This window comes from Eleginops maclovinus, chromosome 4, assembly GCF_036324505.1.
Source record: "Eleginops maclovinus isolate JMC-PN-2008 ecotype Puerto Natales chromosome 4, JC_Emac_rtc_rv5, whole genome shotgun sequence".
In the NCBI taxonomy this organism is placed as follows: Eukaryota; Metazoa; Chordata; class Actinopteri; order Perciformes; family Eleginopidae; genus Eleginops; species Eleginops maclovinus.
Genome location: NC_086352.1, coordinates 30,744,724 through 30,757,392, shown reverse-complemented (window position 1 = coordinate 30,757,392; position 12,669 = coordinate 30,744,724). Strand labels below are relative to the sequence as shown.

At 38.1% G+C, this 12,669-nt stretch overlaps 1 pseudogene; it reads right to left on the bottom strand.

Moving 5' to 3' along the window:
- The window catches only part of LOC134863087 (piggyBac transposable element-derived protein 4-like), a 32,468-nt pseudogene extending 21,918 nt beyond the window's left edge, over positions 1-10,550 (bottom strand).
- Positions 10,551-12,669: the final 2,119 nt, after the last annotated feature.

Genomic DNA, 12,669 nt, shown 5'->3' with positions numbered 1-12,669 from the left:
TTCTGGATCCCGTTTAAGGGGGAGAAGTATGGTTGACACACCCTCCAGGCCTCTGTTTTCTTCCGACTAGCGACTCATCCACACCCCTCTTGGTAGCAGCTCCATAGGTCGACAGGCCAGTCAATTTTTTGGTGTAGTTAAGGGAAAATGTGCATATTTTCCCTGGGTGGATATCTTATTCCGTACAGAAGCTCCTGAAAGTCCGACACCGGCCGTCTGGTGTGTTTGTGTCACAGATACCATGGATTAAGGCTGATGGGTCATCCCACCTCCTCCCAAGGTGTCTCATCAGTGCTGACCCCACCACCTGACTGAAACCACGCCCCCGACTAATCACAAGAACAAAACAGGACATATTCTAATACTATAAACACAACGCATTTAACATACTCCACTTTTACAATGTATACTAATCCTTCAGTTTTTAAGGTTGTTTTACAAGACATTGATCCAACCAATACTATCCATCTTAAGAATGACCAATTAACCTTTACACAGACAAAGCTAAATATCTGTGTGAAGCAGTTACTCATTTATCAATGCCTTTTCTTACAATGAAGAATACTTAAGGTAATGTTGTCTTATTTAGTTTGTCCTGTTTCTCTTTCACCAATGTACCCTTTTTTGTTGACATATTAAGCACCTTTAATAGTGTAGCTTCACTAGTATAAGATTATGTTTACTCTGTTATGGAATATACCCACTGAACAATTTAGCATACATATCGTATAAATGTATATTTAAATGAGTTGAACACAATGTCACTAACCTTTAGTTTAGTTTAAATACCTCTATTAAGAAAGAAATAGAACTCTCAATGATTTACTGTAAAAACTTATAAACAAACAACATGAAATATACAATCCTTCAAACAACTTCAGAATAATCATTTCGTTTACCAACAATTAATATAATCTTCACATGCTCACACTTAACTCAGTGGGCCCTCACCAACGCACACACACACACACACACACACACACACACACACACACACACACACACACACACACACACACACACACACACACACACACACACACACACACACACACACACACACACACACACACACACACACACACACACCAGCGAGTACATTTAAATAAAGGCCCTGATGTAGCAGGTGTAGTGAGTAGTGCTCTTGAATGCAGCTCAAGGTCTGACTCCTCCCCCAACCACTCCCCTCATCAGAGCAGGGTATAAAATGCACCTAGCTTGAGTTCTTCCTTTTGGCCCGCGGTGGTACAGGTAGGCTCTTGCTGTTTCCTTGCAGTTTTTTCTGCAGCTTTCCCATTTTCCTGCACATGTGCAGTGTGGCAAAGCTTCTACCTGTGGTGACTATAGGCAGCACCTGCAATGTGTGTATGCCACATGGCAAGCCATTTTTAAACCTTCATTTAACCATTGCTGTTAGGTTCACCTGCTGTTTTGCTTGTATTGTTTTGGTTTATACTGTTTTGCTTATTGTTTTCTTTGGGTTGTTTTGCTTTTATTGATTAGCTTAGCTTGTTTTAAATTTGTCTTAGTTTCTTAGCTTCTGCTTATTTTGAATAATACTGTTTTTCCTTTCGTTTGTAGTTGTTTAGCTTTAGGTCTTGCTTTATGTTGTGCCCGTCATTTACCAGTGCTGGTCATTTGGGGGGGACCCTCACCTCACTTTATTGTGAAACAGTCTCAGCCCCTAAGTGTCCTGATTACTTTGTCTATTTCCTGGAGTCCCCAGGTGGCGTGGTCAGTCCTTGATCCCCATTTTTAGAACGTCTAATTTAGTTTAATTTTGAATTAAACACACCAACCCCCCACACATGCCTTATGCTTGAGCGCATGGAAAGTCCAAATTACTTGTCCTCCACTAAAACGAGCAATAAGACCAGAGTGTTACTTTAACAGCTCTGACTCCAAACTGCAGCTTTTCTAGTCTCTCAGTCTCAGATGACGAGCCACGATGGCGGTAAAATATCCAGCAACATATTTAAATCCCAAACAAGCTAGCTTACACACATGGATAACAGTATGACACACTTTGAGTAGAAATGTATCCAGTTCCTTACTGACAGTGTGTAGAAATTGTATCCGGATAAACACTGTCGAGTAGACCTTAAAACACAAACTACACACTTGTTTGCTTAATGTCACACAGTCTCTGTGCCCAAGTCATGCTACATAATGCTAAATCATGGTCTATCTTTCACATTAACTGCCTGACAACTTGAATAGAAAGACACCTAGTGTGTGTATTTAATCCGAATAACATACAGTATGTTGGTTATTTTTCAAAGATATTTCTTACATTTTTTTGATACCGCAGGCACATTTCTTTAAAAAATGTTGCATCTGTGAGAGGCTTCTGCATTTCATTGGGGTACAGTTAGTCAAAAACTCCAGGCAGCCTTACAGTTAATATACTTTACTTCAGTATTAATATAGAATTGTACGACTTTATTTTGTATAGGACTGCAAAATACTTTGTCAAAACTTATCTTTTTTTTTATCTTCATGTCATCTGAGCAAATTCCATTCTGCTGCTGAAGGCCACAAGATGCTGTAAGCTGTAAGTGGTACATTTTAAATAACATTCATTTTAAAATTGGTATTTCTAAGGTCAAGACGGAACATTCAAGTTCATCATGCACCCATGAGATTTTATCAAATGTAATACCATGCCTAAAATTTACATGTGCATAGACAGGAAATGATTCACGAGGAATATAATCTGCCTATACATATTTTTTTAAACCGTTAAATTAAATATTACGGATGATCTAGGAATATTTAGAGCTTTTTGAACATCAGCTCCATCCAATCAGAACAATGCCTTCTACTACTACTACTACTACTACTAACAATCACATCATTAAATTGAGTTTAGATCATAAGGTTTATTTTTCGTTGAATCAGCTTTTGTAGATTGAATGTGCAGAAACAGGAGTTCATGCAGTGCTGTGTTTCCCATGTTGTTTTATATTATATTTAGCTACATGAAACTTAAAATAAGAAACCGGAGCGATTACTGGTGTGTTATAGCGCTCTGAGTGGACTGGATCTCCTTCACCTCACTTCCCCTACTCTACGGGCTGCCACCGCTGTGTTCGGTTACAATTACAAGATTAATGGACAGGGTGGATTTTGGTTCACAGGAATTAATTGTCTCATTTTACTCCAATGCCCTGACAGATGAAACAATCAGGCCAGTAAACCTGGTGGTGATTCTTGTCAACACCACTGCAGATTCAAATTAATAGACACTCAACAGGCTGTAACTCCCCCAAAGCAGACCGGCAGGTTCAGGATATATAGTGGGTAATCACAAAGCACGGAACATTGTTTTGCATGTTTTCAACTTCACTTTTTTCCGACATGACTAGGGTCAAGATGTTGTGAACAGCACATCCATCAGCTATACGTCCGTTAATGTACTGTAACCTCTACAAAACGTCATCTTTTTTTGAGGTTGCAGTAAATTTGGTAGAGGTAAAAATACTGTACATTTCATAGGGGTGCGCTTGACATCGACATTGAAGTTTAGTGACAAAGTATTCTTTGCTAGAGTTTGAAAAGGCCCTTCCGAAATGTTAGAAAAAGAGGTACCAGACAATAAATGGTTGGTCTTGTAGACTTAACAAGCACCATTTTAGATTAAATTTAACAAATTCAACAATTCAACAGGTACCCTACGAAGAAAACATTTCCTAAGAATAAATTGGAAATCTGTGAAGTACTGAAAGACACACTTCTTAACATAATGAATACATACCCAGAAACAAAGCTATTTCTAACTAACTAAACCGTATGGCAGCCTCGCAGGAGTCCCCTTCCAAAAACAGCCACAGCAGTGTTGCTTGAGCTAGCTAAACAAACCAAATGGTATTGTGTTATCAAAAGTTGAATAGTTGGATCAGAAAAAGAAACTTTCACACAGATTTTCAGTCTCTAGGATACGGCTGTGCTTCGTCATGCAGGGGATTTTAGGATTTCTTAAAGCTGATTTAATTTACATTTTTACAGTCAAAAATGGATAAAATGACTCGATTTATGTGAAGGAGGTGACAACACCACCAATAATCACCCAACAGCGAATTGGAATTTTGTGGCCCTATTTGAACTGCTTTTTTTTCACTCATGCTCATGGATATAAAAACCCAATGTATATGGCCTGCTCACTATCAATAGTTAACCTGAAAAAGTTAGCGATTTGCTCGTGGAGCTAGTAAGAACTTTGCAGCTAAACATTTTATTCTGTAGATGGTGGAGACCAGAACAAGTGAATATTGGACTCCCATTCATCAGACGACCAGAAATTCCACACCAAAGGAACCAACAAGTAATGTAATTGACATTTAAATAGGCAACATTGAACTAGTAGCCCTTTAAACTTACAAAAGGTATTACTGTTTTAGTGTTCCTCAAGTGGCCGAACTCTACTGAAAATCTGTGCAGACAAAGTCTTTTAATCCTTCGGCGTAATGTGGTTGTTTCAACACATTGTACCAAGCTTCTTTTTTTTTTGTGTACACTTTATTTGCTTAAATACAACTTGAATTAGGTTTAGGGTTAACAGGTTCTGGATCAAAAATACTGTCATAAAATGATCCACCAGCCCTAGATGGAAAAGAAGATTCACATGAAACTGTAATCATGCATCTAGCTATATATTGAATAATATAATATACAAGAAATATAAAAATCAGGAGAGATATTCTTGTTTTACCTCAATAAAGGATATTTGAGAGCCTTTCATTGGCCAAAATCAATCACTCTACACGCAGAGAATATCCTAACCTGTCGAGCACTGCCTCTGCAGCATTAGGGAATGTCAAAGATCCTTTGAGCCATTTTGAGTTTCCAGTGATGGATATTGGCAAACAGCTTGCCTCTGTGAGTAAGGATAACCTTCCATTTGATCAATCTTGCACCCGTCTCTAAGACTATACCCTCCAATAAATCAATAGCCTAGATGTGTTTGTCCTGGTGCATTCCATTCTCCTCAAGCCCTTTTCCTTCTGTCCTGAATTACCCTCCTATCCTTTTGCTATTATCCGCACAATGTCTTTGATATTTATGTGCCTTTGTTCTTCTTTTACATTTCATTTTTTAGGCCTATTTGTCAAACACGATCTAAAAGCTGTTGCAAATTGCGTCCTCTGCTAATTTGTCATGATACAGTATTTCACAGTACTTCCCAGTGTTTGTCATCAAACATACTTCACACCCGGCTGTCTGGTTTGGTTAATTTTATACAGAACAAAGGAAACTTTCTGTATGCATCACTAGGGGAGAAGCCTTTTTGGACTGTGAAAGCTACAAGATATGGAAAACCAAACAAAGAGGGAATTTGATTGAGAGTCACGACAATTTATCATCAAACAATGAAGTATGGCACAGAGAACAACAGGACTTAGGGTGTTAGCGTTAATATTTTTCCATTAAGTTTATTCCAGCCTGGAGAAAAAATCCCTTTAATTCCATGTTAAAACAGAGTCATTATTTTGTAATACTCACAGGAACAAGTTTGTGGATGCCGCAATTAAATTTCCTGAACAAAACACTTTTGGTGCGGCGGTGCAATCCCTACAGGATTGTCAGTCGCCTTCGTTCTCTCACAAGATTCAGTGGAAGGGGGTGTTTTCTAATGACTTCAAATAATCTCACAGAGCGTCAGCCTCGTATACCAATTATTAATTAGAAACTGTAAATCCCTCCGAGATTTTGTCTTGGTGCGAGAAAGAAACAGAATTAGGTAGTCCCATAGTTGCCAAGCTGCAAGCTATTTCAAGTTTGTCTTCAAATGTAGGGTGTACTGCCAAGTATCCAAGGGATGTTCGGAGAGATCAATCAACACAATTTTCACTGAAATGATATGGTGTATACATACACACAGTGAAACAGTTACATGAGCTTTTTGTTCTGGGTTACAGTTATGCATTAACCTTCTGTTTGACTTTGTTCCTCAACCAGTTAGGTTTAAAAATTTAAGAAGGTACCTAGTTTGAAGCTTAAATAATCATTATAAATCATAATCAAACTAAAAATGTCCAGTAATTAGATTGCAGATCTTCACCAGATGCTTCTAACTTTATTGAAAAAATACAATTGAAGTTAATCTGTTCCATCTGATTTTATTGAAATGATGCATCAGAATGTTTTGCCTCTAAATGTTTATTTATTTTTCGCTTTTTTTTCAGATTCACTATTGTAGGGTCCTAATTTCTATAGTAAATGGTCTAAAATAATCCAAGAGACTTCTCATCTAAATTTTACAGGATTTATTAACACAAATGATATGATAAGTTTACAATGGACGTTTAGGTCTTCTCCTATTTAACTGGCCCACAGACCACTTTCGAGTGGTTAGCTGTCTACAGCGTCGTAGGTATAAGGCCTGATCTCAAACTTTTCAAATGGTTTTCTACTCTAAGGTTCTTCCCGTCTCGTTGTCACTCATTGGTTAGTGACGACGGGACAGGTCTTGGGCACATCTGACTTCGTCATCTTCTTCCGTGTTTTTTTTTTCTAACGTAACCATATCACGTGTCTTTTTAATATCCTTGTTTCACAATTCATCTAATATTCATTGGGAATGTTACATAATTAAACACACAATAATACATGATAACGTAGCGTCAGTGAATGGTAGTATGTATATCCTTGCGTCATTCTTATTATACTCACATACTCAATATTCCATTAGCTACATGCTACTTGAGGCTAAAAACAAAAACATCTGGGATACCGGAAGTTTGAGCTCTGGTCCGTCCGGAAACAGTGAATTATACCGTTTAAGGTTCCACTTCCATATATTGATTGATTGATTGAGTGTGTGTGTGTGTGTGTGTGTGTGTGTGTGTGTGTGTGTGTGTGTGTGTGTGTGTGTGTGTGTGTGTGTGTGTGTGTGTGTGTGTGTGTGTGTGTGTGTGTGTGTGTGTGTGTGTGTGTGTGTGTGTGTGTGTGTGTGTGTGTGTGTGTGTGTGTGTGTGTGTGTGTGTGTGTGTGTGTGTGTGTGTGTGTGTGTGTGTGTGTGTGTGTGTGTGTGTGTGTGTGTGTGTGTGTGTGTGTGTGTGTGTGTGTGTGTGTGTGTGTGTGTGTGTGTGTGTGTGTGTGTGTGTGTGTGTGTGTGTGTGTGTGTGTGTTTTAAAATTCAGCTTTAACATCCAGGAACCCAAGGAATAACAAACATTTTTAGATTATGTCAAACCAACATCCAGCCAAATCGAGCTATGCTCTTTCGGTCACAATGCAGGAAGGAGGTCACCTTATTACACAGAAAATCTGTTTTACGCTGGTGCTTTGGAGAGTTTAACTCTTCTACATGAATTGTTTGTGTGTTTTTTTTAAATATGTATTAATTGACAATGACCTGAACTTGTTCACTAATATTGTTTTGGAAATTTAAACTTTTAGCGCAAACAGTATTCAAAATTCAGTTATGAGACTTGATTAGTCAATGAAGGTATACATTTTTTATTTTCTGAATCACTTCAAACATGTGAGGTCCTTAGGGATAGCCAGTATATACTATTGAAAACAAACAAAATATTTGACTTTGCTCCCAAGATTAGCTGTGTACAGACAGATAAATGGATGCAAGATAGTTTCCCTTTACATTTAAATTTGAATTCTAATTTGAGAGTGCAGACTAATTGTGAAACATTTGAAACAGTATTGCCTTATCACATTAATGTTGATATTTTAAGCGGCTACTTATACAGACATCTATCTTTTTTGAGGAGCAACATTAGCATTTATTTGGTGTCATCCCTCTGGTAACATTCTATATTTTAGTCCAAAACTCACTTTTGAGCTGTTTTTTTGGTCTCTAGCAATTCTTTAGGGAAGTATCTGGCCCTTTTGCTGCTAAATGCTGCGCTATGTTCATTTTAGCTAGTTGCTGACTTTGTCTTGTCGCTATTTGTTGCAGAGCAGGTTGTATACAGTGGGATTTTTAGTGCTTTATTGCTGAAAACAGCAGTGGAGAGTAGTATTTTTGGGCGTTGGAGTATGTCCAGTTTTCTCACAAACGATACTGAGAAATTCTTGCTTATCTCTAAACCTCCAGATTATTTCACATATATTCAAAATCCACATACTATGCAATTGGAACTCATTACATACTAACTTTCAGATCATATTAGAATGGAGAAGAACAAATAAGGCTATCCCTGACCCTAAAAATGCCGTGTTGTGTTTTGTGCCTAAATCAATTGAGCTGTGAATGTTCATGTTACATAAAACAAGACTTAACCTTCGTCTTGTGTTAGTTCCCTGTTACCATCTCTTATGTTAACGGGTCGGTTTTGACCCGTGTTTTAATTTAGTTGTAAAATACACTTAAAACAATGATCTATCATCCAATTTGTTTCTCATCTCTTGGTTACCTTGTTAGGCTTCCTTATCCATAAAAATATTGGTTTTAATATTTTTGGTGTGGGCCCCTGGGCCTTTTTTTTGTCAGTATACCCCTCGATTTCAATAAAAAAAAAAAGTAAAATGAACCTCAAGAGAATCATATAAATAAATAAAAGGTTGTTATGTCACCTGACTATTACTGAGGGGATTTAGAACACATCTCTTAAATAAATTAGTTTTATTTATTTTTTCATTTTAGTATTAACTATAGTAACATCTATGGTGTTACAGGTCAGTTTCGACCCATATATATTTACTTCAAGAAAAAGGCAAAAAAGTCTCTTTTTTCAGCAATAGAACTTTAGTACAAACACAAAATGAAAAGCAGAACAAATCTATGTATCTAGACAAACAACAACCAATCAAGCAAATCAAACCAATAGAAATCAATTACTAGTTCCAACACTAATAAAAAACAAAATCAGAGTAAAAGTCTCTCTGTGCATGAACATGTGTGTGTGTTTAGATGCATGTGTGGCAAAAAGTGACACTTTTAGTGTGTTCTTTGCAGAGATATTTGTTGCAGTTGAAGCACAATACATTTGTCTTTCTGTCCTTACTGCTTGGGCAGACCTGACACCTCTTTCTTTTAGAGTCAGGTGGCCTGAGTGTGGTTGTGGATGATGTTGAGGCAGGGCTGTCTGAGGAGGATGCTGGCGTGGACGGAGTTCTAGGTGAGCTCTGCAGCTGTCTGACCAAGGTTGCAGCATCTGGGTCTCGGGGCACCCGTTCTCTTTGCTCAATGTGTGGCTTGACAAGGGAATTTCCCAGCTCCTCAAGAAACATTCTCTGCTTGTTTTTTTTGGTTGAGTTCCATCCTTGGTGGATGTGGGTCCACAACACAAATGCATTACATGCAGACACATCAAGGATGTTGTAAAACACAACCATTGGCCATCTCTTGGTCATTCGCTGGCAAGTGTAGGTGGCAGTCAGCTTGTCCAGGTTGTCCACTCCTCCTTTGTTTTTGTTATAGTCGAGGATAATTGTGGGCTTTATGTCACTTCTTGATGACACAGCTGCATCTTTGTGAAGAGTAGACAAAAGTATCACATTCCGGTTTTTTTTGGACAATATGAGACAACAGTGGTGGTGTCTGTAAAAGCAAACTTTGTGGAAAGTGCAGCCCTGTCCTTCACCTGCAAGATTTCAGCAGGCAGCTCAGGTTTATTTTTCTTCACTGTGCCCACCATGGTAAGTTTCCTCCTGAGAAGTTCTTGTCCAAGGTCATAGCTGGTAAAAAAATTGTCACAAGTGATATTGTGACCGTGCAGTCCAGTAGTCATATCGAGGACCACACGTTTTCCTCGGTTTTTCTCAGGGATGCCACTCGCAGCTTTGCCTGTGTAAATCTGTAGATTCCAGGCATAACTGGTTTTTGCATCACAGGCTGCCCAGATTTTTATGCCGTACTTCCCTGGCTTACTGGGTATGTATTGCCGGAAGGGGCATTTTCCTCGGAAAGGGAAAGACGTTCATCCACTGTCACCTCTGGCCCTGGGTTGAACATCAGTGGAAGGAGCTGCACCCATCTCTCCCAGACATCCCTGATGGGGGCAAGCTTGTCAGATCTTGCTCTGGTATCTCTGTTGTCAAATCTGAGGACTCTTGATATCATGTGAAAGGTCTGAAGTGACATTGTTGCCCGGAAAATATTTCTGCCTGTCGATGCGTCCCACAGACTATCAGTGGCCTCATTGCAGGATCTGTACACTCCAGCAAGAAGAAGAACACCAATATAAGCATCCAGGTATTCCTCATCAATGTCTTTCCACATGCTGCCATGGACTTTTTTCCCTTCAAGGTTCGTCATAGCAATGATGACTCTTTTTAGTGACAATGGCATAAATAGCTCAAAACATGTCTTGATGTTGCGGACTCATCACAGCAAACCTTGTGATTCCAGGGGTCATTTTGATGACATTTGCAGCAGCTGCCCTGCCATGTACATCAGGAGGTACTGAGCTCCAACAGATCTTACCATTTTTGGACTTGAATCTTTCAGAGGGAGCAGCTTCAGCACCAGTGACCTCCTCATCAGACTCATCAGATGTGTCTGTCTTTTGGATGATACTCCACATTGTCTTCCTCCTCAGAAACCTGCTCATCCGAATCACTATGCTGCTCTGTGTCCTCTCCCTCATTTTCACCAAAAATATTATCCAGAACTTGGCTCACTGAAAATCTTCTTCTCATTTTTGCATGCTACAAATTGGAGATGTGCACTCTGCAAGTCACCAATTCTATACTGAATTGGCCTCGCATGTCTGGACATGCCAGTCTTTGTTTGTTTTGTTTTTGTGCAGGTATACTGGAAAACAAGGCAAAATGAGAATCCCCTAAAGCTCACATGATTGGGAGAGGAGCTGGCTGTCAGTGTGTTGGCTGACAGTGAACTTGTGATTTCAGTTTTGGCTCTAATTATTGCTTTATAATCTTATTTTTATAACTGGGTTGAAACCAACCCTAACAACACAAAGGTCTTAATTTCAACTAGAGCATTTTATAATTTAGTGAAAACAATTTTTTTTGTTTTATTTTGTTGAAATAGAGGTTCCTGACAAAGTCATAAAGCCTTGATGCAATAAACAAATTGATATGGTTATTTTATGCATTTAAAACCTAAAAACGGGTCGGTGCCGACCCTAACACAAGACAAAGGTTAAAAGGGGAATCATTAACTTTGACCTTTATTAAAATGTCGAGATGTGCAACAAACAACTTTATTGATGGTTGTAGGAATGTGAACTTGCATAGAAGTCACGTGGTTAGTTTATTTTAGTTGGGTTATCCTATACCCATTTGTAAATAAACAGAATTACATATTAGTAAGTGCTGGTTTTAAAATTACGTTTCCTTGTTGTTTGACTATTGGGAGCAATTTGATATTGACTGCTAGCTCACACTTAAACACCCCTGCCAAAATACTACACATACACAACCATTCATGCTGTATATACTGACTTAAATCACATTATACCACTGACTTCACTGTGCATATTGGATCTAAGAAGTATAAAAGGCTGTATTCAAATCAAACTGCCAGCTCTGTATTCTGTATATATCTACTTGTAGAACTACTTTACGTACACCTGCACTTTTTTATACTTGTACTACCTACATACTTTTTACATCTTAGCATTATTATGACTTTAATAACATAACTGTATATTTGTTATATTTAGTGTAATAATATCTTCCTCATGTTTTTCTTTATTTTATTTTTCACCTTGTGAATATTGCTGTTCATTCTGTACATTTCATTGCACTTTTTGTAACCCTGGTGACTTTACCCACAAAATGACCAAGTGTTTACTAATTCCATGCATAACTTCAGTTAACTGTCGTCTATCCAGTCGTATGCTCATTATCTACCAAAAAACACATTTTCTCTACTATTTAAAACACTTCCAAATAAAAACACAGGTTTTCATATTTGAAAACAGATGTTTTGTTAAAGTTTTGTTGTTGTTGAACGCGACCCCTATTAACTTCCAAAGAACACGTTTTGTTAATTCTTTGCTCACCGTGGAGGCATGTGAGAAAAAAGTTGAAAACACTGGGTTTGTGATTGCTTTAAATACTAAATGTTGGGCTTTTTCCATCAGAATATGTAAATTGGCAATTAGAAAATTAACAATGTACAACTAATTATGCTTTGAGACAGAACTTTTCATTTGTAACAATTGTTTTTGTTTTCCAAATGTTCCCTCTCTTGTTTCAGTGTCTCTCATTCTGCCCACCAATCAAATTTTACTTGACTGGCTCCTGGTTTACCATGACTATAAGAACCTTGCAGCTTCTATATATCTATATCTATCTGTATTTATTAATATAAAATATATATATCTATGTATCTATATATCTATATATACACACACCTCCTTATCAGCAAAGACATTCACAAGACATTTCCTCCGTCTATGGCCTGACGACAGAGCTCATCTTTCATTCTCGCCAACCAAGTGGCTAGTCTTCTTAATGAGCACTATTAAAGGTAAAGTGTCATTACCGCAGCACTCTGTCTATTCATTACAACCATCAATGTCTATTGATGTCCGTCCTCATCTCATCATAGGACTCCTTTGCTAGCACTTGTCTTCATCTATAACCTCCCTCTCACATTACATCCGATTAATGTCAAATTACCTCTTTTGTGCCACATTCAGTTTGGCTATTGTATCCCAATGCTTGTAAACGTCACAACTGTAATGAGGCTGGTGGAGGGACAGACTGATGTTAATAAAAAGAGCCAGGTCATCT